The sequence below is a fragment of the Styela clava genome, chromosome 9 (assembly GCF_964204865.1).
Source record: "Styela clava chromosome 9, kaStyClav1.hap1.2, whole genome shotgun sequence".
Taxonomy (NCBI): domain Eukaryota; kingdom Metazoa; phylum Chordata; class Ascidiacea; order Stolidobranchia; family Styelidae; genus Styela; species Styela clava.
Genome location: NC_135258.1, coordinates 891,850 through 918,719, shown reverse-complemented (window position 1 = coordinate 918,719; position 26,870 = coordinate 891,850). Strand labels below are relative to the sequence as shown.

General features: G+C 33.0%; 3 protein-coding genes and 1 long non-coding RNA gene across 5 annotated transcripts in view; 2 read left to right on the top strand and 2 right to left on the bottom strand.

Annotated features, from left to right (window-relative positions):
• LOC120331108 (uncharacterized) overlaps positions 1 to 26,870 on the bottom strand; it is a 447,434-nt gene that overhangs the window by 254,650 nt on the left and 165,914 nt on the right. The window lies entirely within an intron of this gene.
• The window catches only part of LOC120331502 (protein ABHD12B-like), a 117,973-nt gene that overhangs the window by 66,648 nt on the left and 24,455 nt on the right, over positions 1 to 26,870 (bottom strand). The window lies entirely within an intron of this gene.
• LOC120336002 (general transcription factor II-I repeat domain-containing protein 2-like) overlaps positions 1 to 26,870 on the top strand; it is a 305,240-nt gene that overhangs the window by 263,884 nt on the left and 14,486 nt on the right. The gene's annotated exons all lie outside the window — the stretch shown is intronic.
• LOC144427334 (uncharacterized) lies at positions 23,739 to 25,938 on the top strand. Its single transcript, XR_013477893.1, has 3 exons — positions 23,739 to 23,853; positions 24,389 to 24,460; positions 24,549 to 25,938. It is a non-coding gene; the product is annotated as an uncharacterized LOC144427334 (long non-coding RNA).

Genomic DNA, 26,870 nt, shown 5'->3' with positions numbered 1-26,870 from the left:
ATAAAATTACGAAAAAGATATTTTACATTGTGGCTAAATTTATTTCTGTGCCCTTAACTTTGAGGTTGATGAGTTAACAGAAAAATGACTTGTGGAATATTGAGTAACCAAAAAACGTTCAACATTCCCAATTAATGCGTATTGTAGCTCCGTGGCAAGTAATATACATCCATACTTCTGAGCAATATCTGATGGAGTCTAGTTCAGAATTAATATGTAAATGGATCTGCTATATATTTTTTGAGTAGTTTTCATTAATTTCAGTTTTCATTGATTTCAGTAGGTTCTTGCACAGGAACAAAAAGATAGTCTTGAGTAGAAGCCTACTTCAAAGTAAATTTATAAATGATCTTCCTTATATTTTTCCATAATAGGAAGAACATGTCGATACTTCTGAGTAGCTTGTACAAGGCCTAGTTTGAGAGGATGTACACACAAACAAACATGCTTTGGGTGAATTACTTGTTTACAAGTTCATTCATAGCAATTGTCTGAAAGTAACATTTATCACCATCCAGTAAAATAGCAATATGACCAAGTAAGTATATGAATAATGATGAATAATAAATTACCCCTCAATAATTCCCCTCTGAGAGGGATGGATACCACTGTATGTAAAAGGATTTGTTGTTTTGCTGAATAAGCACAAAAAGAAAAAGGCAAATCCTTTAAACTTTCATTAAAGCATGATGGCTTTTCCTAATGAATACAGTAGTTGGCATATACCAAGTATGGAACACTTATATCAATCCATGTTGATGTACTGTTCATGCTTGGCCAAAGAAGATTATATCTCTCCATCACACCCAACTTTTATTATTACACAACTTATGATGAAACATAAATGTCTGTTTGCTAAGCACTTGAGGTTTTCATATGGACTGGTACATCTTGCCGACTAGAAAAATTATTACTGAGGTCAATAGTTGATAAAGATATTAAAAATAAGCAGATTATTAAAGTTTGAATTACCTATCAATAGATAACACATTATAAGTATACATGTACATTAGTCAAACTAGCAAAGAAGCCTTGATGAAATAATAATGTTAAAGTTAGGACTCAAAGCAAAATTGGACAACAACCCTCCAGAATTATCCCTTGCTTGTAATAAAGTTCATTACAAACCATCTATTCCCATGCGCCTTTTAGTGGTAACCTCTAACCTCACAGTTTCAGCACCTTTTGACAGTTCTGCATATAACATACAGACTGGTAAACAAAAACCTACAGTAATTAATAATGATGTGTCTCTGCTCTTGCTTTTCTAGATATTATATTGAAATTATATCTATATAATATAAATTATCTTATAAACCTTTCAATCTTGCTCCTCCAAAAAACAAGTTATTAATTGTACTACATGATTCATTATTAGTTAACTTCCATTTACGCTCAATCATTTTTTACCAAGAACATCAGGTGGAATTCACTACCACTCAAATTTTTCTTGGTCGCTTCAACCTGAACTACTTCAAGCTGTGGGTCAGTCTGTAATGACTAACATGTAATGCTATAGTAACTTATAATAGTAGCACTCGGCACTTAACTTTGATCACAGATGATGCTCAATTACTTCAGAGTAAGCGAGCATTACGAATGACAAGTTGATATAGTTTGAGTAGCTCTTGGCACTGCACTTTTCACAAGTAACTTTGCTAAGAAATGGGTCTACTTTTCTTTTAATCAAGAGCACATTATGCACCACCATATTTTTACACAGATGCATAAAAAGTTATAAATATAGATGGAAGTAGGGGTCAAAGTTCAGACAAACTATTTCCATTATAATATTTATATTATAAACTATGTAAATTTTAAATTTTGTCAATGTAAAAGATACACAATCATAATGCTAGTTTTAAACAAATCATTTATATAATTATATTTAAGGATAAAGATTAGACATGACAGCACAGGCCAAGATGTATCAGCAATACATCATACTTATCTTTATGTATCGATCTATCTCTCAGCTTCTAATTGGTGGACTTATAATATTATTGAACCACTAATATCAAGTTTGAACTTGAACATCCACTCTGAACTAGGCTCTGTAAAGCAAGTGAAGTTTTTAATCAAGAACATGAAGGCGTTCATTTGAAGATTTTTTATAATCTAGACCGGGGCTGGTCAACTATTTTTACGGAATCCATATACGAGACTTTCAAAATACAAAAAATATATTTCAGTTTATTCAACTTTGAGGGTAATGAGTTAACATAGGAACAATTTGTGAAAAATTGAGTAACCAAAAAACATTCATCATCCTCAATTAATGCGCATTGTAGTTCCATGGCAAGTAATATGCATCCATAATTTTGAGCAATATCTGATGGAGTCTAGTTTCAGAAATAACATGTGAATAAATCTGCTATGTATTTCTTCTGTAGTTCGTATTGTCAGTTTTCATTAATTTTAGTAGCATTTTTGTACAAAAACACAAAGATAGTCTTGAGTAGAAGTAGACAGCGCCAATACTTTTCAGCAGATATTTAGTAATTACTTGTAATAGACAAGTTCAGAGTAAATGTATAAATGATCTTCTTGATATTTTTCCATAATAGGAAGAACATCTTGATACTTTTGAGTAGCTTGTACAAGGCCTAGTTTAGGATGAATGTACACACAAACATACATGATTTGGGAGAGTTATTTGTTTACAACTTATACATAGAAACACATTTATCTCGGGAGAGAAGAAAGCCCATGACATAGCTTGATCATATGGCGAATCATGGTGTCTCGTCCATTTACTAGTCCATGTCGGGTATGAAATTAGTTAGTCAGGTATTCGTTTTCGGATGCATGGACTTGATGAATAATAAATTACCACTCAAAAATTCATTTTCTTCTGCGAGAGGTGGATAGTGGATACCGCCATATGTAAAAGGGTTTGTTGTTTTGCTGAAGCACAAAGAGAAAGGCAATCCTTCGACCCTATTAAAGCATGATGCTATTTCCCAATGGATACAGTGGTTGGAACATGCCAAGTATGGAACACTGATATCAATCCATGGTAATGTGTTGTTCATGCTTGGACGAAGAAGATTATATCTGTCCATCACACCCAACTTTTATTATTACGCAACTTATGATAAAACATAAACATCTGTTTGCTAAGCACTTGAGGTTCTCATATCTTGCTGACTAGAAAAATTATCACTGAGGTCAATAGTTGATAAAGATATTGAAAATAAGCAGATTATTAAAGTTTGAATTACATATAAATAGCTAACACATAATAGGTAAATTATCTCTTACTTGTAATAAAGTTTTTACACGCTATCTATTTAGTGGTAACCTTACGGATTCAGCACCTTTTGCCAGTTTCGCATATAACTTACAGAATAGTATATAAAAATCTAATTATTAATATGTCTCCTCTCTTGCTTTTCCATATATGATAATGAAATGTGTTCTTATAAAGTTCTGGATCTTTTTCCCTCAAAAAAACAAAAAAGTTATTAGCTGTACTACATGATTTGGTGCTTCAGAAGTATGTGTATCAATAGGGAGGTAACTAATTTTGTTTGCCTACTTTACATCAAGTTGTGTAAAGGGGCTTAAACCTATGGGCAGGGGTATTCACTTGGCTAATACAGACAATCATTGAACTCTTACTAGAAATAAATTAGAAAAATTAGAACAAAATTATGGCCTAACCCTTATATAGCACCCATACTACCATGATTCAACATTAGTAAACTTTCATTTCCCTGAGTCAATTTTTACCAAGAACTTCAGGTGGAATTCACTACCACATAAATTTTTCTTGGTTGCTTCAACTACTTCGAGCCGTGCATCAGCCTGTAATCACTAACATGCAATGAGATAGTATCTTATATCAGTAACACTTGGCATTTGACTTTAATCAGAAATGGTTCTCATTTACTAATGATTGAGCACATGTTATGCATCACCATAATTCTATATAGTTTCAGTAGCATCTGGCCCTTGACTATTTGCCCACAACTCCACTCAGAGATGAGTATACTGTACTTTTGAGTAAGTTTGCATAATGCACCATCATAATTTTGTCTAGTTCAAGTAGTTACTGGTATTTGAGTGTTTTATTGTAACTTTACAAAGAGATGAGTCTTATCTACATACTGTTAACAGGTACATATAATGCACAACCATGGTTCTTTATCGTTTGATTAGTGTGAGTAATCTTAATATGCATATTAGACAGCACCAGCTCATATGTGTCACCAATACACCTTACAAATCTTTGAGTATTCACTATCACTTAGCTTATTATCAGGGGTCTTATACTGTCATTGCCTCACTCTTAATTAATACACAAATCTATTAAATGCATAAACAACCAAAATTATCAGCAATTTTTTTTCACATCAGCTTGTAAGGCTCTTATTTAAAGTGCTCTATATAGTCACAATCCAGGTCAGAATCAAAAAGAAAAAAATTTTGTTACCAGTCTTTTACCTCAATGACATGTTAGCTTTTGATATGTACTTCAAAAAAATCACATTATTTACTTTTAAATTTCGGTTTTATGAATATGGGGAGTGGGATTCAACAAAATCGGCCTTTTGTAAGAAAATTTAATATAATACAGCCTAAAGAACTTTCTTAATAACTTAGTCTGGTGCTATATTTTAGTGTGTTTTTTATGTTCTGAAGATGTCTTTTTTGTATTCTATGGAGAAAATCTTGGAAAAATTTACACAAACACATGTTAAATAACTTTGCCTACCAATAAAATTCAACTTAACAAAACAAAAGAGAGATGTTTTTTATAGATTCCCCATTAAATTTCACACTACAATAGACTTGAAGGACTAAAAATATCTGAATTTTTCAGTGATCAAGGTGACATCCAATGAGGTCGTAACCAATGACAGTATAATGAGTGGAGAATGGGTGTCTACATATCTTAATATCAATGTGGAACAAAGTCGGAAAATTTGGAAAAAAATTTGTTTCGATTAATTTCATTTCTTTTTAGTTGAAAAATAATACTTTACGAAGAGTTTGTATTAATTTCTTCGAGATTTATTACAAAGAATACAAGAAACACGTAGCCTACAAGAAAAATCAAAAAATTAAAAAAATGGCAATAGACTGTGTCATAACAAAGTTTCATGATATTTTACAGTTTCACAATTTTCCAAAAAAAAGATCCTGGGGATATCCCCCTCACTTATTTTTACAAATTTTACACTTGGAAATGTGCGTGGTATTTTGCTTCAATTTTGGGGTTTGACCAATCAGAAGCCAAGAACAAAAATTCTGTTACAAAATGTAATTTGTGTTCTAGTTACTCTCACACACCATCTAGTGGTCTCAACTAATCTCACATCGTGGTCAGATTCTTCTCTTATTTATGACGTTACTAGTAAATAGAATGTATAATTTGAAATGATGAATCAAAAATCAAGGATTTTAAAATTGTTATGATAACAAGATTTTTTCATCCATTCTCCTCACCCCATTCCAAATTTTTGCACAGTTTGATTTTACGGATGGGAAAAAACACAGCCATGTGAAGACATACATTTATCACACTTGATCATACATACTGCATAATTCAAAATGAAATTGGGGCATTCTGATAACAACATGAATTTTTAAAAACAGGAAACCTATTCATTCACACTCAATATGAAGGGTTATTCTAAATTCGCACAGTGAGAAGAGTCAAAGACACTGTCACCTCATTTGTAGAAGTTTAACGAGAATATTGAAAATAATACATTCCAAGGCAAGATTTATTGAAATAGATCATTACTGACTTAATTATCGTTTTTCAAATTTCAAGTACCGAATCAAGCAAAGTTACCTCTCTCTCAAGTCACAAGTCAAGTCAGAGGTCTGAGCAGCGATTAAGGACCAAATGACAAACGTAAACAGATGAGAGTTAGTAAACTAAAAAAGTGACCAGACCAATTAAGACTAATTTAGGGGCATAATCACAGCCATTGAAGGAAAATTAACAAGTGACCAGTTAAACAAATCTAATTGAAAATGCATGTATTGTAATGTTGTTAAATATTAAAAGATATTGATCTTTATAATAATTCAGTAGGGCGCATGCTCTGCTTAAATGTTACTTGAATGTTGGTTTCTTTACTGTTGACAAGTACACATAATGCACCACCATAATTCTATATCGTTTGATTAGTGTGAGTGAATTTAACAAGAATATTAGGAAGCACCAGCTTATAAGTATCACCAATGCACAAGTCTTCGAATATACCCATTACTTAGCTTATTATTAAAGGTCTTATACTGTTGTTGCCTCTCTATTAATTAATACACGAATCTATCCACAGAATCGTGTTTTATGGGAAAATTATAATATGAAAAAACATAAAACTTTTATAGTAATACAGTTTGGTGCTATATTTTAGGGTTTTTGATATTCCAGGTATGTGTGTATTCTATGTAATAAATCTTGAAGAACTTCACACTACCAAATAGACATGTAGGTAAATAAAAAAAATGTTTTTTACAGATTTACAATCCTAGTTCACATTGATTTCACATCAAAATAGGCTAAAAGGACCAAAAAGAAATCAATTCCTTGGTGGCACAAGTGGGAATGTACAACTTGTCATAATCAAACATTGATGTTTATGTTACATTTGAAAATTGCCCTATTTACACCCTAGCATGGCATAATTGAATTTTTAATCCCCCTATTAACCAATGGCAGTACAATGAGTGAACAATGGGTGACTACATACAGAGAGCAAATCAAGAAATCGGAGTGGAGGGAAGTTGTAAATTTAGAAATAAGGAGAAATATTTTTTTTGGATTATTCCAAGCTTTCTTTGGTTGACAAATAGTCTTAACATGAATTTGTATTGTATTGATGATTCATTCAAGGAACACATAATTGGAATACAAAAAACACTAAAAATAGCATCATAATATGTTATAAAAAAATCTTATGATGTTTTATATTACATCTACATGACGTTACTATTAAATAAAACACATAATGATCGATCAAAAATCAAGAAATTTTGAGGGTTGTCATGACAACAAGATTATTGAAAATTGTTATATCTATTCTCCTTAACCAAATTCCATTTATTCAGATAGGTTGGTTTTTAGGGGAAGGAAGAAACACAGCTACACAGACTCATTACCCACAATACGAGAAACACATACGTGAAATTTCAAAAAAAAACTAAAAATAGCATCAGATTATGTTATAAAAACCTAAAATTTTCCATGAAAAAATACTTCAGGAAAATATAAATGAATTATGTCATCTTTAATTTTCGATTCAACCAGTAGAAATTCAAGTAGGAGCCAAGAACAAAAATTGTGTTACACAGGGTAATCTGTGTTCAACTTGCTCATATGCACCCTCTAGTGGTTTCTACTAACCTCACAATGAGGTCAGATTCTTTTCTTATCTATGCCATTACTAAGTAGTTAAACGCATAATTTGAAACGTTAAATTAAAAATTGAGAAATTTCCAAATTTGTCACGAGTCATGACAACAGGATAGTTGATAACTGAGAAGACATTACAACGAGAACAATAAAAACAATACAAAGCAACTTTTTTTAAAATAAAGTATTGCTGGCTTCAATATTGCTGTTTCGCTCTGAAAATATAACTAAACATAAAATACCAGGTCTTGGATAAGGTCTGAGTTCAATAAATTTTTCATGATTCAAGTAACATATCAAATAAAGTCACAATTCAGGTCAGAACTAAAAATGTGATCAAATTTATGTTACTGGCGTTGACTAGAAACATTATTACTGAGGTAAATAGTTGATAAAGATATTGAAAATGAGCAGATTATTAAAGTTCGAATTACATATCAATAGCTAACACTTAATAGGTAAATTATCTCTTACTTGTAATAAAGTTTTTACACGCTAACTATTTAGTGGTAACCTCACAGTTTCAGCACCTTTTGACAGTTTTGCATATAACTTACAGACTAGTATATAAAAATCTAATTAATAATATGTCTCCGCTCTTGCTTTTCCATATATGATAATGAAATGTGTTCTTAAAACTCTTTTTCCCTCAAAAAAACAAAAAAGTTATTAGCTGTACTACATGATTCGGTGCTCCAGAAGTAGGTGTTCCAAGATGGAAGTAACTAATTTTGTTCGCCTACTTTACATCAAGTTGTGTAAAAGGACTTGAACGTATGGGCAGGGGTATATTCACTTGGCTAATACAGACAATCTCTGAACTCGTACTAGAAAAAAATAAGAAAAATTAGAATAAAATTATGGCCTAACCCTTATCTAGCACCGATACTACTATGATTCACCATTAGTTAACTTCCATTTACACTCAATTATTACCAAAAACTTCCAGTGGAATTCACTACCACATAAATTTTTCTTGGTCGCTTCAACCCCGAACTACTTCGAGCCGTGCAACGGCCCGTAATCAATAACAGTAACACTTGACTTTAATCAGAAATGGGTCAAATCTTTGAGTATTCACTATCACTTAGCTTATTATCAGGGGTCTTATACTGTTATTGCCTCACTATTAATTATTACACAAATCTATTGAATGAATAAACAGCCAGCAGATTCTTTTCACTATTTTCTTATACAGCTCTTATTTGAAGTGGATGAGCGTATGTATGAACACCACCATGCTTTTGAGAGTACCTGTTCAAATTTCATGGGTTATGAACATTTCAATTTTAATATGGCCTTATGCCATAAGCTGAAACTGAAATGGTCATTGCAATAGTATCAATAGTGCTTAATAATCTGTAGTTTACTTGCTCACAAGCACCCTCTAGTGGTTTCTACTACCTTAAAATAAAATTTCTCTCTTATTCAGAAGGTTACTATGAAATAGAATGCATAATTCGAAATCACCCATCAAAAATCAAAATATTTCAAAGTTGTCATGACAACAGGGTTAGTATATCTATTCTCCTTAACCACAGTCCACCTATCTGCATTGGTTGATTTTTAGGGACATACAACGTAATTCAAAATGACCAATCAAAATCAAGAACCTAAAAACATTTTGTATAGCAATGAATGGCTGATAGCATTGTCCAGTGGTTCCCAGCCTTGGGGGTGGCCAAACAAATGTATGACTTTTTATCATGAATACTCTGCCAATGAAAAAAAAATTAATGTATATAAGTAGAAAAATTAAAAACAAAAAACATTAGATTGGTTTAACCATTCCTAGAATCAAACTGAATTATAAATTTGAAACATATTATATTACTTATTTCCTTCCTGTATGCAATAATTTATGAGTCTCACTGTACGTTAACACAAAAATATTGTATTGTCAAACATAGAATTCAAGGATGCTGTGGAAAGAATATAGATGACTACTCTTTAAATGATTTTAAAATAAATAATACACACACTAGCACGAATATAGTTTTAAAATGAGTTTTCTAACCAAGATTTGACTTCGTCATGTTAATTACGGTAATGTGTAAAAATACATGTTAAGTATACTTTCATATTTTTTTACCAACTGCTCCACACTTTCATTCTAAGGCAGTGTACACGCACCCAACAATATTTAGGAACTTTGACCAGGAACTCAAACCATCATGACATCTTATCTGTTGGCGCTCGCATTTTCTTTTAACCATAAGTGTTGAATGTTTCTATTTATGCGTTGCATTTTTTATTGGTAAGAAGCTTGACCTAGGAGGCGGAAATTTTTGCAGCTGCCACAGCTTCAAAAATTAAAAAAAAACATATCTTGTCAAATGGAGACCCTGGCAGCTAGTTGATGAATATTAAGCATTTAGGGTTGTTCCATGACCTGCTAGAAATATTGATGTCTCGCATGAGAGTGAACATTCGCATATTCTCTTTAAACTAGGCTCTATACTGGCAACTACTCAAGAATGCGAGGTTTTCTCTCACTCTCTCTACATTCTTCTTGAGAAAGGCTTCGAGCAGGCAGGTGTATATACCAATTCGCCAGTGTTCATCCATACAAATAAATACACAAAAGTATCTAGATTTTCTTTTGTAAATGTGTGAATGGAAACTCAAACATCATCAGCAGCTACTTTTACAAAGTTTGTTTGAATTGGGTGAAGACTATTTTGAGTATTTGCATGAATAGAGCGTAGTTTGAAGCGAATGTATAAATGACTTCTTATTACCTTTGAGAGGCCACCTGGGCCAAGCCTAGTTGGAAATAATCATCATGTCTGTGAAAATCCCGATTATTTTCAATATTGGCTTATACAGAACCTGGTTTAGAACATACGTTAGTTCTTACTGACTGTGGGAATCAAATCTGAAATGCTTTCGAACAGCTATTAGTCTAGAGCCACGTTTAAAATGACTGAGAAAAGAAACATTTTCATACTTTTGAGCAGCATCTTGTACAGAGCGTAATTCAGAGTGAACACGTAAATTATTCACCCATATATTTTCCAGTAGTAGTTCACAAAGAGTGCAGAGAGAATATGTAGACACAAACCCGGATTATTAGAAGGCTTCAGATTCAGATTCAGATTCAGATTCAGATTTTATTTTCGTCATGCAAAACCAATATACGATATGAAAAAATAAAAAAAGACATATAACAAATTACGAAGACAGATATCGGCTTGTTGCAATAGACGAGCGATCGCGAAAGACTCAAAGAGTCATCCAGTCAGCGACACCTTGTAGCTGCATTGAAGCAGCAAATATAGCAACCGAACAACTCAATATTAAATAGTCACTAAATTCGACACAATCATATATATAAAAGGGACAACAAAAAGAATGCCACAATGACCACGAAAAGTTACCTAAACATTCACTTAATTAGCCTCAATCACAAAAAGGAACAACAAAGTTTGAAAAATAAAATACAGGATGTCATAATAACTATGGAGTATTAGATATTTACCTAATTAAACTCGATCATACAGAGTAAGAACAAAATAAAATCGAAATAAACACCGAGATACTACAATGATCACATCGTTTTATATGACTTAACAGCGACATCTGTAAGAAGGATATGCCTCAATGACAACAAAGAATTGCGAAATAATGCTGACTAAGCATACACAGTTTCAGTTTAGGATTTTACTAACTGGTCCCTCAATCTATCCATCACTGCAATGTTTCCCAGCCAGACTAAAATTTGAATGTTTTCGAGAAAATATTTCTTTTCATTTATATGTAGTATTAATAATATTTTTCACTTATTCATCAAGAGTATTATTGTGTGGGAGGTATCATTGTAATGCATATATATGCACACTTTATAAACCAATAAATATGCACAACAGCCAAAGTGCAAGTTGCACATAGAGTGAGCAAATTTTCCATTTAAGATTCAATAACAAATGCTCTGTGGGGGAAGAATCAAGAGCTCAAAAGTAGGCTAAGGAAGGAATGTGTGTGTCAAAATGGTTGGATATTATTGCCTACTAAATAATTGCTGAACCAAAACTACATTGGGAATTAGAAGTTAAAAGATTAGTAGTAGTTATTGTTATTATATAAGATGTTATTATCCAACAATATGCATAACTTAAATTGACAAACGGCAGTTCTCAATAAATGGGTTGTTGTTCTGCTGAATAAGCACAAAGAGAATAAACCTTTGAACCCTTGAAGCATGAAGCTCTGATGAATACATTAGTTGGCATATACCAAGTATGGGACATTGATATCAATCTATGTTGATGTGTGGATAATGTTTGGCCAAAATATAGTATAGAATTAGAAGAGGCAAACTCTAATGATTACCAATTTACTATAAAACATTAAGGTCTGTTTACCATGCAATTAAAGTTCTCATACAGACTGGTACGCCAAGCTACAACAAGCCCCACAAAACAAATGTTTTATAGCATACTATCTTATATGTTGTTTACCTAATTACGTTATATAGATATAAAATGGAGGGTAAGTAAACACATAAACCCTTATCTCACTGACAAGAAGAATTTATTACTGAGGTCATTAGTTGAGATATTAAAAAGAAGCAGAGTATAAAAGTTACAATTACCTATCAAGAGCTAATACATTCCAAGTATTTTTATGCAATACCATTCTAGTTGATAGCAATGTATAGCCATGATTGGCTGATGGCATTGTCCAGTAGTCTAAAGCCTGGGGGTGACCAAACAAAATAATTCCATGTATGAATTTTCATTATAAATACTCTCTTAATGAAAAATCAATGTATATAAGTGGAAAAATTGAAAACAAGAAACATTGGATACTAATTTTTAAAGCTTTGGTTTGACTAGTCCTAGAATGACTCTGAAGGGAACAATGCTCAAATCAAATATATGGACATGTAGACCAAAGCGAAGCAGTAGTCTTACCTTAACGGGACTGGCACCGTGAAAAATTTTCAAATTTTCACGTAGCAAAGTTTTGCAGAATCAAAATGGACAGACAGTCATCACACGATAAAAAAAAAATGTTCCCATGAAAAAAAAAATAAAGCAAAATTTTGGATGAAATACCAGATTTCATAGGATTCATATTAAAGAAATAAAAGTAATAGCATTTTGGAAAAAAATTCCATCTTTAATCACTTAAAAAATTCTTTATATGATTTAAGATGATTACCACACACACTAGCACAAAGATAAATTTGAAATGAGTTTAAAATCGTCATGTTAAATAATGTGTAAAAAATACCATTCAATATTACTCCTGCTGATTCCATACTGAGCATACTTTCATATTTTTTTATCAACCGTTTCACACTTTGCATCTAAGGCAGTGTACAAGCACCCATCAATATTTAGAAACTTTAACCGGAAACTCAAACCATCATAACACCTTATCTGTTGGCACTTGCATTTCAAATTAACCATGAGTGTTGAATGTTTCACCGTATGTTGTGTTGGATATATATTTTGTAAGAAACTTGACAGTCGAAGCGAAATGTAGCTGTGACAACTTTAAAAATGATGAAGGTATTTAATGATGTGGTTCTTGTGAAACATCTTGAAAACAAAAACCGTATTTTGGCAAAATTAGGACTCAGCTCCGCTCAAGTTGAGAAGCAGCTTTTTAGTTGATGAATATGGAGCATTTAGGTGGGTGTCATTCAGAAGTCACACTCTAAACATATTTATTATACAATGACCCCTTGCAAGCATATGCAAAGCAAAGTCTGTTGATACTGAACCATATTTAAGTGTTATTCCAGGTGATACTGCATCTATGATTTTTTAGGACTAGTGTGAATAATAATTTTATGAATATGCAATTAATTAATTGAGCTTTTTTGCAATTACGAGGCTCTTACAAACTAGTATTTTATTTAAGTTTAATTTTTTGTCTCGCCCTGCAACATTATTTGATATTGTTTCCTAATTACAATATCAAGGAATGAAGTGACAAAGTAAACACAAATCTGCTTTCACTGACCCAAAACAATCTAGTATTGAGGTCATCACTTGAAATAGATCATAGTTGAGTTTGCTTGCAATCAATAAAAATATTAACAGTCTGTATATTTCAAGGCATTTCTATAAAACAGTATTAAATGTAAAATAATGATAATAAGAGTTCTACATGTACATGTCCCTCAACAACTGAAGAAATACCCAAGATATCGCAACATTTCAGATCTTTCAAATCCTTTGTTATTCGCGTTGAACTAAGTTTTGCACAAGGAACTAATCTTTATTATTGAATTTGCTTTTAATGCCTTCTCTCTTAACTAGGCTCTATGCGAGCAACTAGTCATAAGTATTATTGATATTGGAAGCAACAGCAAAACTCACAGATGAAGGCCAAATTAATGACCTTGAAACATTATGTTCTTAGGATGAACCAACATAACCCATTTAACAAGGTTTTTAAAATCTACATTGACCCCCAAAGCAAATGTGAAGTCATTTTTACAACAAGCTAGCAGAATTTTTAATATGGGTAATTTCAAATATTATTTGCACTTCCAAGTTCAAAAACCATATTCGAATGAATGAGTATATATGAGGTAAATCCTTGGGTCTATCAAGTTTGCGCGAGTCAATCAGTTTTGACGTTCCTGAGACATTTATGAACAAAGGTTGTACCAAAAACTGCATTGTATATGCTTTGAACAAGACTCGCAGCTATACGCACAAGCAACTAATATGGAAGTGTTTATTCAGACATTTACTTTGAAAAAGTCACTATACTAATACAAGCATTTATCGAAAATTATGAAGTGTTCATCACACACTCACACTAAACTAGGCTTTGCTTATTAATCAACTAATCAAGATACCCAACTTTTCAAGATTCTGAATTATTGAGGCTTGATTTTCCTGTAACAGATATTCAACCACATGTCGTGTACTTGCTTGCAAACAGATTCGCTCACAGTCGGTATGTAGACAACACCCTCACTTTTGAATTTACTGGAATAGAGTTTGAAACTAATGCATAAATAACATATTTAATTATCAAGTTTGGCCCATCTATGATTCAATCCTGTTAGAAGACACTATTAGATTTAAATATTTCTGATAATTCAATTATCTTCAGAAAATTTGAATCTAGTGTGTGTGAATAGTGTTAAAGCATTACTGAGTATTACTGGTGTAGTTGGACAAAATATATTTATTTCAAAACATAAGTGATACATAGACAGTAACATTGAAAATATGCGCCATTAAAAGTTAAAGATTGGTCTCAGAGTCAATTTAATTAATCAGGAACTCAATCTAAATCACCGAGCCCCTAATTATTACAGAGAATAAAGATAATTCAATCTAAATGTTTTAGAATACAATCAATTCATTATACTTAATTTGTAATATTATTGACGAACAAACAAATTTTAAAAGACAGATTCATCCCATTTAGCATAAATATTGAACATGCTTGAGAATAAATTTTGAAAACATATTCATAAATTTTTCATGAATGAATTGACATTTGACAACATAAATTTCAAAAGTTTAGTCAGATTTACGAAATTTGATAAATATATTCAAACTATAGCAAGTTGCTCCTGTATGCAAAACTAGTGAGAAAACCATCGAGGTTATGTCTAATATAATTTTAGGTTCTAGCAGTTATTTAGTTTTAGCTATCATCAAAGTAAGCTGTTAATTAAAGGTCAGCAATCATAGATTCATTTCAAGCTCTGCTTGAATCATTCCTGTCAGTCAGGCTTCAACCAATGAATACTAGAAGTAGAATTGTCTTCATCTCCTCGAAATTAACACTTAAACTTTTCACCTGGCAATACTTGAATTGACAAGAGGTAGAGCAGAGGCTATATAACTTTGACATTTACTTTGTGTATTCTCAATCCCGAAATACAAGACGAAACTGTAACTAAAAACCCTGGTAAATCTGACTATACTTCCTAATCGTGAGCTGTTTGAAGGCAAATTCCACTATGCCTGAGAAATGCAAGCATATGTTTAAATAAACTACTATAGTTTTGCATTGTACATCAGGTCAAGCGCACCAGATAACAATGATTAAAAATTCACAACCATACTTTCATTTCGAGCTCTGCTCAAATTATCTCATATCTATCTTAAGCTCTAACAAATGGATTACTAAAAATTATAAATAAAGCCTTAAAAATATTGAGGTAATAAAATATAAACTTTAGGTAGATAAGTTATTACTGTAGGTATACAAGAGGCACTGATATTAATGTAGATAACCAGCTAACAAGGTAGTAAAGTCGAAAGTATGCTTTAATCAAAAAACATGGTGAAAATAAGTTGATGGAATCACAATCTCTAAACAATAAAAAAATGGAAATATCCAAAATGAGGCGTCAAGATCACATCCACAAATATTTATATTTTCAATTAACTCCACATCTCTTCAAAAATTGTCTACGTTCCACCCAATGTGTGAGTCGCGCCCCACCGTTTGATATTACTCGAAAAATAGGCCAAGGAAAACATAAATGACAAAAAATTAATTAAACAACATTCTAAATCAGTGGTTTTCATACTTTTTAAAGTCGCCCCCTTTTTTAGAATTTGTCAAGTTTCGTGCCCCACCTCAAAAATACCTAGCTAGCAATAAGCTACAAATAACAGATAGCAAGACGAGAGTATGTTTATTCAAAAATCATGTTGAAAATACATGGATGGAATGTAAATATACAAATAAAGATGTACAAATGTACATTACCAAAATGAGGCGGGGAAGATCAAATCTAACAAATATTTTTTATTAAATCAGCTTCAAGCTTCCTCAAAAAATTGTCTACGCAACATTGTTTGAAAACCACTGTTCTGAATCTACCAATTAGGGCAAGCAAAACTGAAATTTTACCTAAATTTTGAATTTATGACAAAATTTGTGAAGTTAAAAGTAAAAAAACATTGACCGCCAATATATATAATTCTTGGAAAAATCTAGTATTAACAAATTTCACGAGATTGCTATGCGATAAATGCAACTAAAATAAAAGTTTTTGGAATTCTAGATGTCCATTGAGTTTATTGCTACATACCTAAATTTCAAAAACACAACTATGAACTGAAAAACAACTAGCAAAGCCACAAAAACAAGCAACCATGCTTGAAATTCTATTTTTACTGCACATTTTGAGATAGTTTTCACGAGTTGACACTGGTGCTAGATGTTTCATAATCATCATTTGATTCAAAATGTTAAACAGCCTGTCATTCTATTAAAGTACTGATAGCTAATTCTAGTCTATTACACTCTTTTAAAAAAAACAAAAAACGAACTAAACAATGCAATCCTAGCGATTTGGGCTTGATATTTAAATCACTTGCCATCTCATATTTAAATCCCATGACCAGAGTGTAATGAATTGGGGATAGACAATGTCAAACAGATATTGATTTCCTAAAAAACTGTAGCTTCTGACATATTGTTATACAGGGTGTCCATAAAGTCCCTTTACGATATTAATTTTGTTATAAAGTCACTCATTATATCTTAATCAGGTTTGTTGTTTTTTAATCAGTAATTGTTCAAGTATTTTCATTTAATCTGTGGAGGCCAAAACAATGTATGGTATCGATAAATTCCCTGCTGTAATTTCAAGATTTATAGAAATCAGTGGATTCTTATACTGAGTAAAAACTTCAACAATATTATTATATGAACCCACTTGATGCTCCAGTGCCTTCTTTTCTATCCATGTTGTTGGTTGAGCAGGCGATGCAATGGTAAGTATTTTAAGGCAGCTTCTTGGGTTTCAGCAGTTCAGTGCATTAATATTAGGAAAGTTAGATAACTTTACAAAAAGATCATCAAACTGCAATAAATGAAAAAATTCATTACAAATCTGTCCTAGCAGAAAGTGTCATTGCTCAACTTTGGGACTGATTTAACTGACTCAGCTAATTAGGAGTAGGAATGTGCCCTTTTCATGAAGTCATGCTTTTAAATTCAGGGTTAAACTAAATTATTGCTCATCTACAACTGAATATTATCTTCAGAAGGCCGATGGTTAATGCTGATAGGTAAGTACAAAAACAGTAAATAAAATATTTCACATCTTCTAGTATAGATAAAATATATTTCATCAAATAATAATTGTGGTTTGTCATGATGGATCAAGAGTTATGAACAGTTATGAATACTGAAATAGATACTGCAACCTCCATATCTGGAAACGCACTTGAAAATTAGGCACTCTTTAGACACTTCGAACAAAACAAAAAATGGGTGTAATACCTTTTAAAAAGATAATGAAATAATTATATTGAAAATGTAATTTCCATTTTCTATCTTTTTCAAAGGGCCTAGCGTATCTTTTGATCCAGTGCGTGCATCTACTTCTAATAATGCCTCCTCCTTGTAGGATTTACTTGTTGCACCTTGCGTGTTCAACATTTATTTGACTATATTTAACAATTCATTATTTCTTTTTATTTATTACGCTCAATTTCCAAAGTGCCTAATTTTCAATTGCCTACTTTTAGTTGGTCCTCCATTTCAGGCATATATACTTGGAATGACCACTATTATGAACTATAGCTATAAATATTACATGCAACATAAATCATGTAACCACCAGCAAATGCCACAGATCACAATAACTGTATCAACCGCTCAAATCACTGTAGATTAATAACTTTTTATTCAAATTCACTCTCGTCATATTAAGAGTAAATGAGTTTGCTTTGTTAGATTGAAGTTTTAGCAGCAAAAGTACAAAACACAATCTCAACCAATATATTGGCCAAGTGGTATATCGGCCTAATATTTAGACTTTTCAGGTTTAGGCAGGTTTGTTGTATAAGATATGAATATTATTTATGAAAATGCACTTAATTGTAAGGCAGAGTTGCACATTAAGATATTATCAGTGGTTTTTCTTTAGTTCCCAGTAAAATTGAAGCAGGCATAAAGAATTCTGAGATACATTGAAGATAAAATTTGGAATATTTTACCTCCTACAGTCCTAGCATTAAAGAATTGATATATCCAAATTTGAAACACAGTTACGCATCACTTTCTCTCGGTATATTCTTCATGAATGTGTATGGCCTTTCCCCCATATCATAGTTTTACTATTTCAGTATATCAACGGAATGATTCTGAATTTTTACTACTTTTTTGTTTTGTTTATTGATATTTTTACATTCATGGAGTCTTTTCTTCTAAGCTAGCAGCATGAGTATAAGATACTTCTTTAATATTCTACTAATCCATCTACTATACATACAAACATACATACATATATACTATAAATGCCAACTTAATATCCATTGTTCAATTCTCTCTCTGAATTCTTTATTAAAAAGCAAGTTACAACTACCAGAACAGCATAGCATCGAAATATTATACAGGGAAATTCCCTGATTTGAAAAAATGACAAGGTGAATTATTGCTCTGCATTGCCATCTTGAGGCTGAGCTGTTTTCGCATAAAAACGCTTGAATTAAGGTAGCTTCGTATTCTTAAGATTCAAAATCAGATATTTCGGATATATTTTGAAAAATTAACTTAAAATACAAATTCATGAAAAGAACAACAGATTACTACAGCTAGAGAAAACCAGAGGAATGGGAAGAACCATCGTGATTTATTTCGGATGGATGGCAAATTAGCGACATCTAGTGACAATGATATGCCTCGATGAGGGCAAATCAACAAAACTGCTGACTAATATGACTATCCACAATATAAAAGTGACGCTGCAGCTCAGCAACAAGGATCGTCATATTTTTTTTAGTTCATGCAGCAATGGCAAGGTAGCCGCTCAGATATTTTCCACATTTTACTAGACCCAAACTTTGGAATTCTCTTCCATTAAATTTGAAGACGTTGAAGTCCAAAAAATCTTTTCAAAAACAAGTCAAGTCTCATTTAGTTTCCAAATATTAAAAATTACTACTGGTGGTATTCGATGACAAAAACTTGGGACACTCCACACTTGCACATTATTGTTTTAATGAAAATGTTGAACAGCTATAATAAAATTGTTATATCTTGCCATGACTTGGCCAGACCTAGTCCAGCACCAAAGAAATGGTATTGTGACATGCATGAGTATATATTTTTTAAATATATAGGTAGCTGTCATACCCGGATGATATTATCTTTAAATAACTGCATACATTCTATCACTCCACGCTCGTGTTTTTATCGTTTTCTAGCTGTGATGTCCTTATCATACACGCATGGTCTTATGTTTGAGTGGTGGTGTAAGAGTTGTAGATAGTATAATATAGTCCCTGCAAGGTTACTAAGTATTGCAACTAGGCGAGTAGTAGAACTATGTTGGTTTCTCCCCTTCAGATTTTTTTTGCTGTGGGTCATTGTAATTGGATGGGGTTTTTATATCATTTATGTATGCATGCATTTTCTGTTACGGCATGGTATTGGTGTTTGAGTTGACTTGTTGGCCAATGTATAGATAGTAAAATTTTGTGTGTTTTTTGCATGGTGTGATAAATTTTTCTCTGTCCAAGCAGAATGTCATCACAGATCATCTATCCATCGCTATATAATGACAATACATCTCATTTAATTAAACAATTATTTTTTGCCTGTAATAAATAGTTCAGCGCATTCCTCTTCACCCAATCATTGAAACATCTACTCGCAGTTTTATTTTTTGTTTTTCAGGTTACTTCAAAGTGATTAAATGAAGTAAAACACATAAGGAAAAAATCAAGCAAAGACTCCGATATCCTGTGAAATAACAATATTATTCCTATATTCTTGGCTGAAATCAATACCCAAGAATGAAAAACCTCACTTACACCCCTTGTAACCAATTTATTTCCATATCCTACTTTACTTAATTATAGTAATTTTACTGTTACCGGTAACTTTAATTACTTATTACAATCTGCAGTGATTCCCAAAGTGGGCGATATCGCCCCCCAGTGGGCGAAAACGATACAGAGGGGGGCGAAAAAGCCGAATGGGGCGATAGGGGGGCGATTTCGCGAAACCTGTTTTATGTTCGGCGCACTTAATTCTGTAATCTGTGTGCAATCGCAGGCTTGAATCACGTGGGCTATTATCACACGCGAAAGGATTTCTGAACTCGTCTTTGCAGTAAGGGACGGTAGTTGCGTATCCCAGTGGTCGGCAAAATACGGCCGGGGTAAAATAATCTGGTCCGAGACGATTCGCTGAATGGACCTTTCCCCGACCTTTGACCGCGGAAAATTCTTCCCATACTTTACCATTTTAAGATTTTCGGTGTTTATTTTAAGAGTGGTTTCGCAAGTTGTTGCCTGTAAAATGGGGTATTTGTTTCAAACTATCATTCTAATACACACCATTCAACAATCTGTTTTTTAAAAGTACCGATAAAGAATTTTAGCCTAGTCTATCACAGCTATTTCTACACTAATTTTTGATTCCTGTAATTAAACTGAAACTCATAGGAAGACAAAGTAATCATTGATTTATTTGATTTATATTTAAATTTCCGAAAAACAACTAAAAACTAACGAACATAATTCAAAAAGCAAAACTGAGGTAATGTTCACGACCACGCCTGAAAATCTGTCTGAGTGAGCGTGTCTGAGCGGATGTGAAAGGGGGCATTGTTACGTTTTTGCATCTTGCTGATTGGCCAATGTTACGAAGTAAACAAGGAAGTCTATGTCCGGGTAAACATCCAAACGTCGGTTTTGACGATGAAAATTTTTTATTAATAATCTACGCTCGAGGAGTAAATTACATTTTTTTACGTAACAGAATTTATCGTGAGACACCTTTGGACTAAATTTTATTATATCCTAAAAATTCTATTGAACAGCTACTCGTTTAACGAGCCCACAATTTAATTATAATTAGACAAATGGAAACACGAAGAAAAGTTTATGCCGAGGGCAGGGGTTCAATAGCGCAGTCAATATTCGAATATATTGCAATGCAATAAGAAAATAAAATTCATATTCTATTCGAGACATTCATCACTGCCTAATTTTTGTAAGAATGTATCTTCTTAAAGGAAATCTTTATCAAAATTTTACAAATCATGCGAAAATATTCACTTCGATGTTTGGAAGTACATATTTGTGCATCAATTTTTTTCAAAAATGAACATTACAAAGAACAAGCAAAGAACTGGGATTAGTGATGCCCATTTAAAAAATGTTCCAATTTTGGCGTCGTAAAGCTATTCAGCGTGAAGGCAGTGTCACATTAAATGTCATTGTATTATTTTTTTAATAAGACGACTGAGTTGAGTTCACGAATTGTCGCAGTTTTTGCGCGCTGTTCCGTTTTTAACTTTCAAAAAATATATGCGACCCGCAAAAGACTGGCAACCCTGAATTTTGTCCCGCGAGCGACATAAAATTTGCCGACCCCTGGGCCGTAGCCGATAGTCGATCACGACTTCTTCCACATCCGAGTCCATGAATCCAAAAACAAATGGCTGATTTATTATGGACTGGTGATCGGACTGGAGGCCGTGGTAGGATGAGGAATCGGGGATGAATTTTACCAAAGTATTTTGGTGCATGTCATATGCTGTACGAATGAATGAGATGTACGAAAATCATTATTATAAGTGTGGGAAAATTAACTTTGTTTTCATTATTTTAATGTGAAATAGGGTGAATTTTGGAAGTGAAATACCATAAGGCAAGAGTACACGGCGGTTTTTGAGGAGGTAGAACCCTGGATTCTTTCATTTCCGACCTATTATATGGACAAAAGGGGGTTTTCAGCCGTGCTACTATTGCTATCAAAACAACGAAATCGCCTCTCCACCAGTAAACGGGGTAATTTTAGATACAATAAAAAACTCGCTGAAGAACACCAAGCTCATCTATTTCATTAAAAAACACTATAAACTATGATTTGTCTTCTTATTTGATCTGTAATATATTCGTTTCTGACTTCACATTTTTTGTAGTGCTGGGGGGCGATGAAGTTGTATAAACTACTTTAGGGGGGCGATGGTCAAAAAATATTGGGAACCACTGGACAGACAACGAAATGGATCTTCAGTTATATTTCACTGTTTTCAAAAGATCCGGAACGTCGCGCAATGTGGATATCATCTATTGGCAGGACTGCTTGGTGTCAAGTCCAGAAGTCATCTCGCTTTTGTTTCACTGTTTGTGGACAGCACTTCGTTGATGGTGAGTGATAATGTGCCGTTATCAATTTCTTCAAATATTCACAATCTTCCTCATTTCAATCAATGAGCATATATTACCATTCTACGTCGGGATTAGTTAGCCAGTTATTTGTTTTCAGAAGCATAGACTTGATGGTGGGGGATGTCGTAATCGACCAACGGTCGTGTGAACCATCCTCAGTGGGAGGAGAGCTGCAATCCTCTCGCACATAACTATCCCCGCATGGGATTGGAACCTGTGAAACTACCAGGGTAATCAGAGATGCGGTGGCGAGCGTATTCCTAGATGGCGAATTCGATTGAATTCTGGTTATTTTTTGCATGAGCACTGGTGTTAAACTTTAGTTATCTATTCAACTTTTCACACTTAGTAATAGATTACCTGCTAACTAGGGAAATAAAACCTTATGGCAATTGATGATTAATTCATTACACAAGTCAAGTCTGCAAGTAGGCCTAAGCCTATGCCTACCAATAACAGTAGTTTGTCATCTGCTTTCCATTGAAATGAGGGAGCTCATGAATATTGAAAGAAATTGATAACGGCACATTATCACTCACCATTAACGAAGTGCTGTCCGCAAACAGTGAAACACAAGCGAGATGACTTCTGGACTTGACACCAGACAGTCAAGCCAATAGATGGTATCCACATTGCGCAACGTTCCGGATCATTTGAAAACAGTGGAATATAACTGAAGATCCATTTCGTTGTCTATACTATACGTACAACCAACGGAACAATACGAAATAACCATTTTCAACAGCCAAATAAAACGGAAACGTATAATCCGACTTGCAACCGACAGGAGCCAAATGGACGTTTTTGTTTTTTTGCCGTCCAGTAAACAAAGTCACGTGACCCGTGCAAGTCCTCTATACTTGAAGTCTCCCTGATTGTTCAATGTTATTATATACTCTATGACTAGCTTGTTTTCCTGTGGGAGTTAAATCTAGAGTGGATTTAGTCATATTAAACATAATTGCAATGGTATTCAGTTAGCAATATTGAATGAAATTTCTCTTTGGCATACCTGGGGTGATGAATTGTAATGAATTATCCACAATATCCAAAAACGGACAACTGCTTATGTCCAAGCACAAATGTATAGAATAATATTAAAATATAGATAAAATTAGTTCAGTGCGATCAATGACATTAAACAACATGATGCGCAACTCCGGCATTTTTGTCCGAAGATCGTATTCGATAGCACGCTCCAATGCACATACTTGACGAGAAGAAAACGAGCGGATGTGTGCTGCTTTCAAGGCGTAGCACGAATGGTGTTCGTGCCTGCTTTGACAGTTGTTGTCGATTTTAATGATATTTTTGAAAGTTGGGGTAAAAAGAAATCGGTAAAAGGTAAGGTGAATACTATTGTTGTATATCACACCCGGGCATCGCACTGTTAAGTACATGTGTGAAAGCCAGCCTTTGTCAAATACTACGAAGTTATTAATTCAGTACGGTACGTAGTTGCCCATTTGCCGAAATTACATATTTACTTACCCCTTATGGTTTCAAATAGTTCATGCACCTCCAGTTAGATTTTTTTAACCAGTGAGGATATATACTCATTGTTGATTGCTGCTCATTGTAACATACTATTACGCATTCACTTTTATTTGCGTATTGAATCAAAGTGTTAACAAGTTCACCTAACATTTCACTCATACCGGTCTATATTGTATAGTCTGATTTCTCAAGCATTTGGAGCCACGAATGCTTGTAATTTTCTGACTAAAGCCTTTTATTAGTTGGTTTATATACCAAATTCAGTAAAATATTTTTTAAATAAAACATGAGATATTGGATTTAGTAGCTTTTCCATTCTGAATCATATAGACTGCTTTATTTATTCTTAACGAAAATTAATAAATCTCCTCTCTTTCTTCAGATGTGAAAGTTGTGGACAAACCTGTCTAAGCATTGTGAGACTTTTGCAGCACAAGAGGCAATAGCAGAAATAGTAAGTATATCAATCAAGAAATTAAGCCGACATAAAGCAAAACTTTCAACTATTCGTCTAATCTCAATTTCCTATTATTTATTCACAGGACAACTATAGCAGACGGGGAGATATCAGAAGTCTGGCGACATATCAGTGACAGTGTGATTCCAAGAAATATAATGCATTTGAAAATAGAAAATTGCAATAGAAAAACAACCTATGGAGGCATGCAAAGACATTTGACCCTCCGGTAGAGTTGTGTATGGCCCCCACATCCTGCAGGGCTTGAGGAAAATAACTAAAAATTCCAAAGCGTAAGATTGCATAAGCGGTCTTATTTGTAAAAAGGCACAAAACACGCCAGACATACTTAAAACAGCTTTGGAAATGAGGATTACGGGTACCTCACTGCACCTGTGTTATATTTGGTTCATCAACTTTTGGTAGTACTATAGAAGAAATTCCGGAAGGGGTATAATCATCATTCATGATAAAATACTATCATATATTTTTTGAACAACTTCAATCTAGACCAGGGATCTCAAACTCGCGGCCCCAGAGAACTTCCAATGCGGCCCTCGAACGTTTAACAATAATTGTAATAGTATTTTGGAAGTTTTTTTTTTTTTATCTAAATGTAATAGATTTTTCAAACCTTCTAAAGTGAAATTGATTATTCACACAGAAAACAATTTACTGAAAGTAGTTTTGGAATATTGATTTTTTTTGTCCACATTTTGACCCAATTAAGAATACACATCAAGCTAGCAAAAGAATACTTGAATAAAACACTTGAGTAATTAAATTAAACGCAAAGTACATGAAGAAGGTGGCATTTTCGAAGAAAATGGGAGTTGTAACATTTCTGCTCTTCACAAAATTCTGAAGCACATTGTTTAATTTGTCATATTTCCATCAATACAATCAAAAAACACAATAAGCTCAGCAGTCAATATGACAAATTCGAAGACCAACTTCGAACAGAAAATTTCCATGTGTTTGTATATTAATATAATTATACAACGACTTAGTTACTAAAAATCAATATCAATAATAATTCAAGCAATCCTATGCCACGCAATGTAGTGCGAAATGTCTTGTCGAAAAAATCTGTCATTTGTTTTTTTACTGATCTATAAATGAAATGATAAAAGTAACTTTTTTGCATTACTGGAATTAATTAAACATTCCTAAAGATCCAGATAAACCCATGATCATGTGGCCTCGTTAGTTAGAGTTGGTACTATAAAATCATTTCAGACTGGCCTTAGTATGCTGGTGACACAAAAAAGATGCCAAACGCCAGGACAAATGTAATTATTAAAACATTGAGTTTATACTGTAGTATTTTTGTTAATTTTAGGTTCATATATTTAGATTAAGTTATTTTTAGTGTATGTATTATTCTTTCCTTATTCAAAGCTTGTTCAAAAATGATTTTGATGGTTGTACATAGAATTTTACGATTTTTTATAATAAATACTGTAACTTGCAAATGTTGCAATAATAGTGGAATGCAAATATTAATATGTAATTGCATTTGAAATTGAAGAAAATAATAAAACTTAATCCAACTGTTTAGTTGCATCACAATATATGTCACAAACTAAAACTATCTTAAAAATATCTTTTAAGTATACATTATCAAAAACTGTTTGCGGCTCTTTTTACAATTTTCAAAATGCAATGCGGCTCTCGAAAACCCATGAGTTTGACACCACTGATCTATTCTAGACGATTCAAGCATTGCTTTGGGAAATAATATCACTTCAATTAAATTGAAATAATCTCGCTATATTAAATACAAAATCGTTGCTATCATAAAGTTAAACCAATTCAGCCACTCGAAATATACTGGCCTTCACAAAGCAATGGAGGCAAAATTGAGAGTTCATGAGCTATGAACATTTGTTCTTTTCTTTGTCTTGAACTTTCCATACTCCACAGCCCCTATTAATTTTTTTTAATTTTAATTACCATGTGTTGGTCATACATATCTTTAACTTGTATTTTCTGTCATGATGTATTATCTCAATGTGCCAAACTATTAATTAGTGTGCATATTTTGCTTCCAGATGACATAAATGTATTGTCATGTTTATTACCTCAGCTTGGAGTATTGACAAGAAAAAGGTGCCAGTAAATTAGGTAAAAAAATTTTCAACTCATTGTTATAATCAGAATTCACAATCAATAGGAATTATAAACAGCCAACAATCAGTGAGAATTATATGCGAAATCCCTCAGAATAAATTTGTCTAAAATCGGAGGAAGGCAAAAAATATAGGTAGTTTCCATCCACACAAGCATTTCAAGAAGACTTGCTCGAGCCAAACTAAATGAGCATCGTCAGGTGATCGGTAAGGCTGCAAGTTGAATTCAGCCCTGCAACCTCCTGCATAGAAGATAATATTAATTAGTGGGCTAT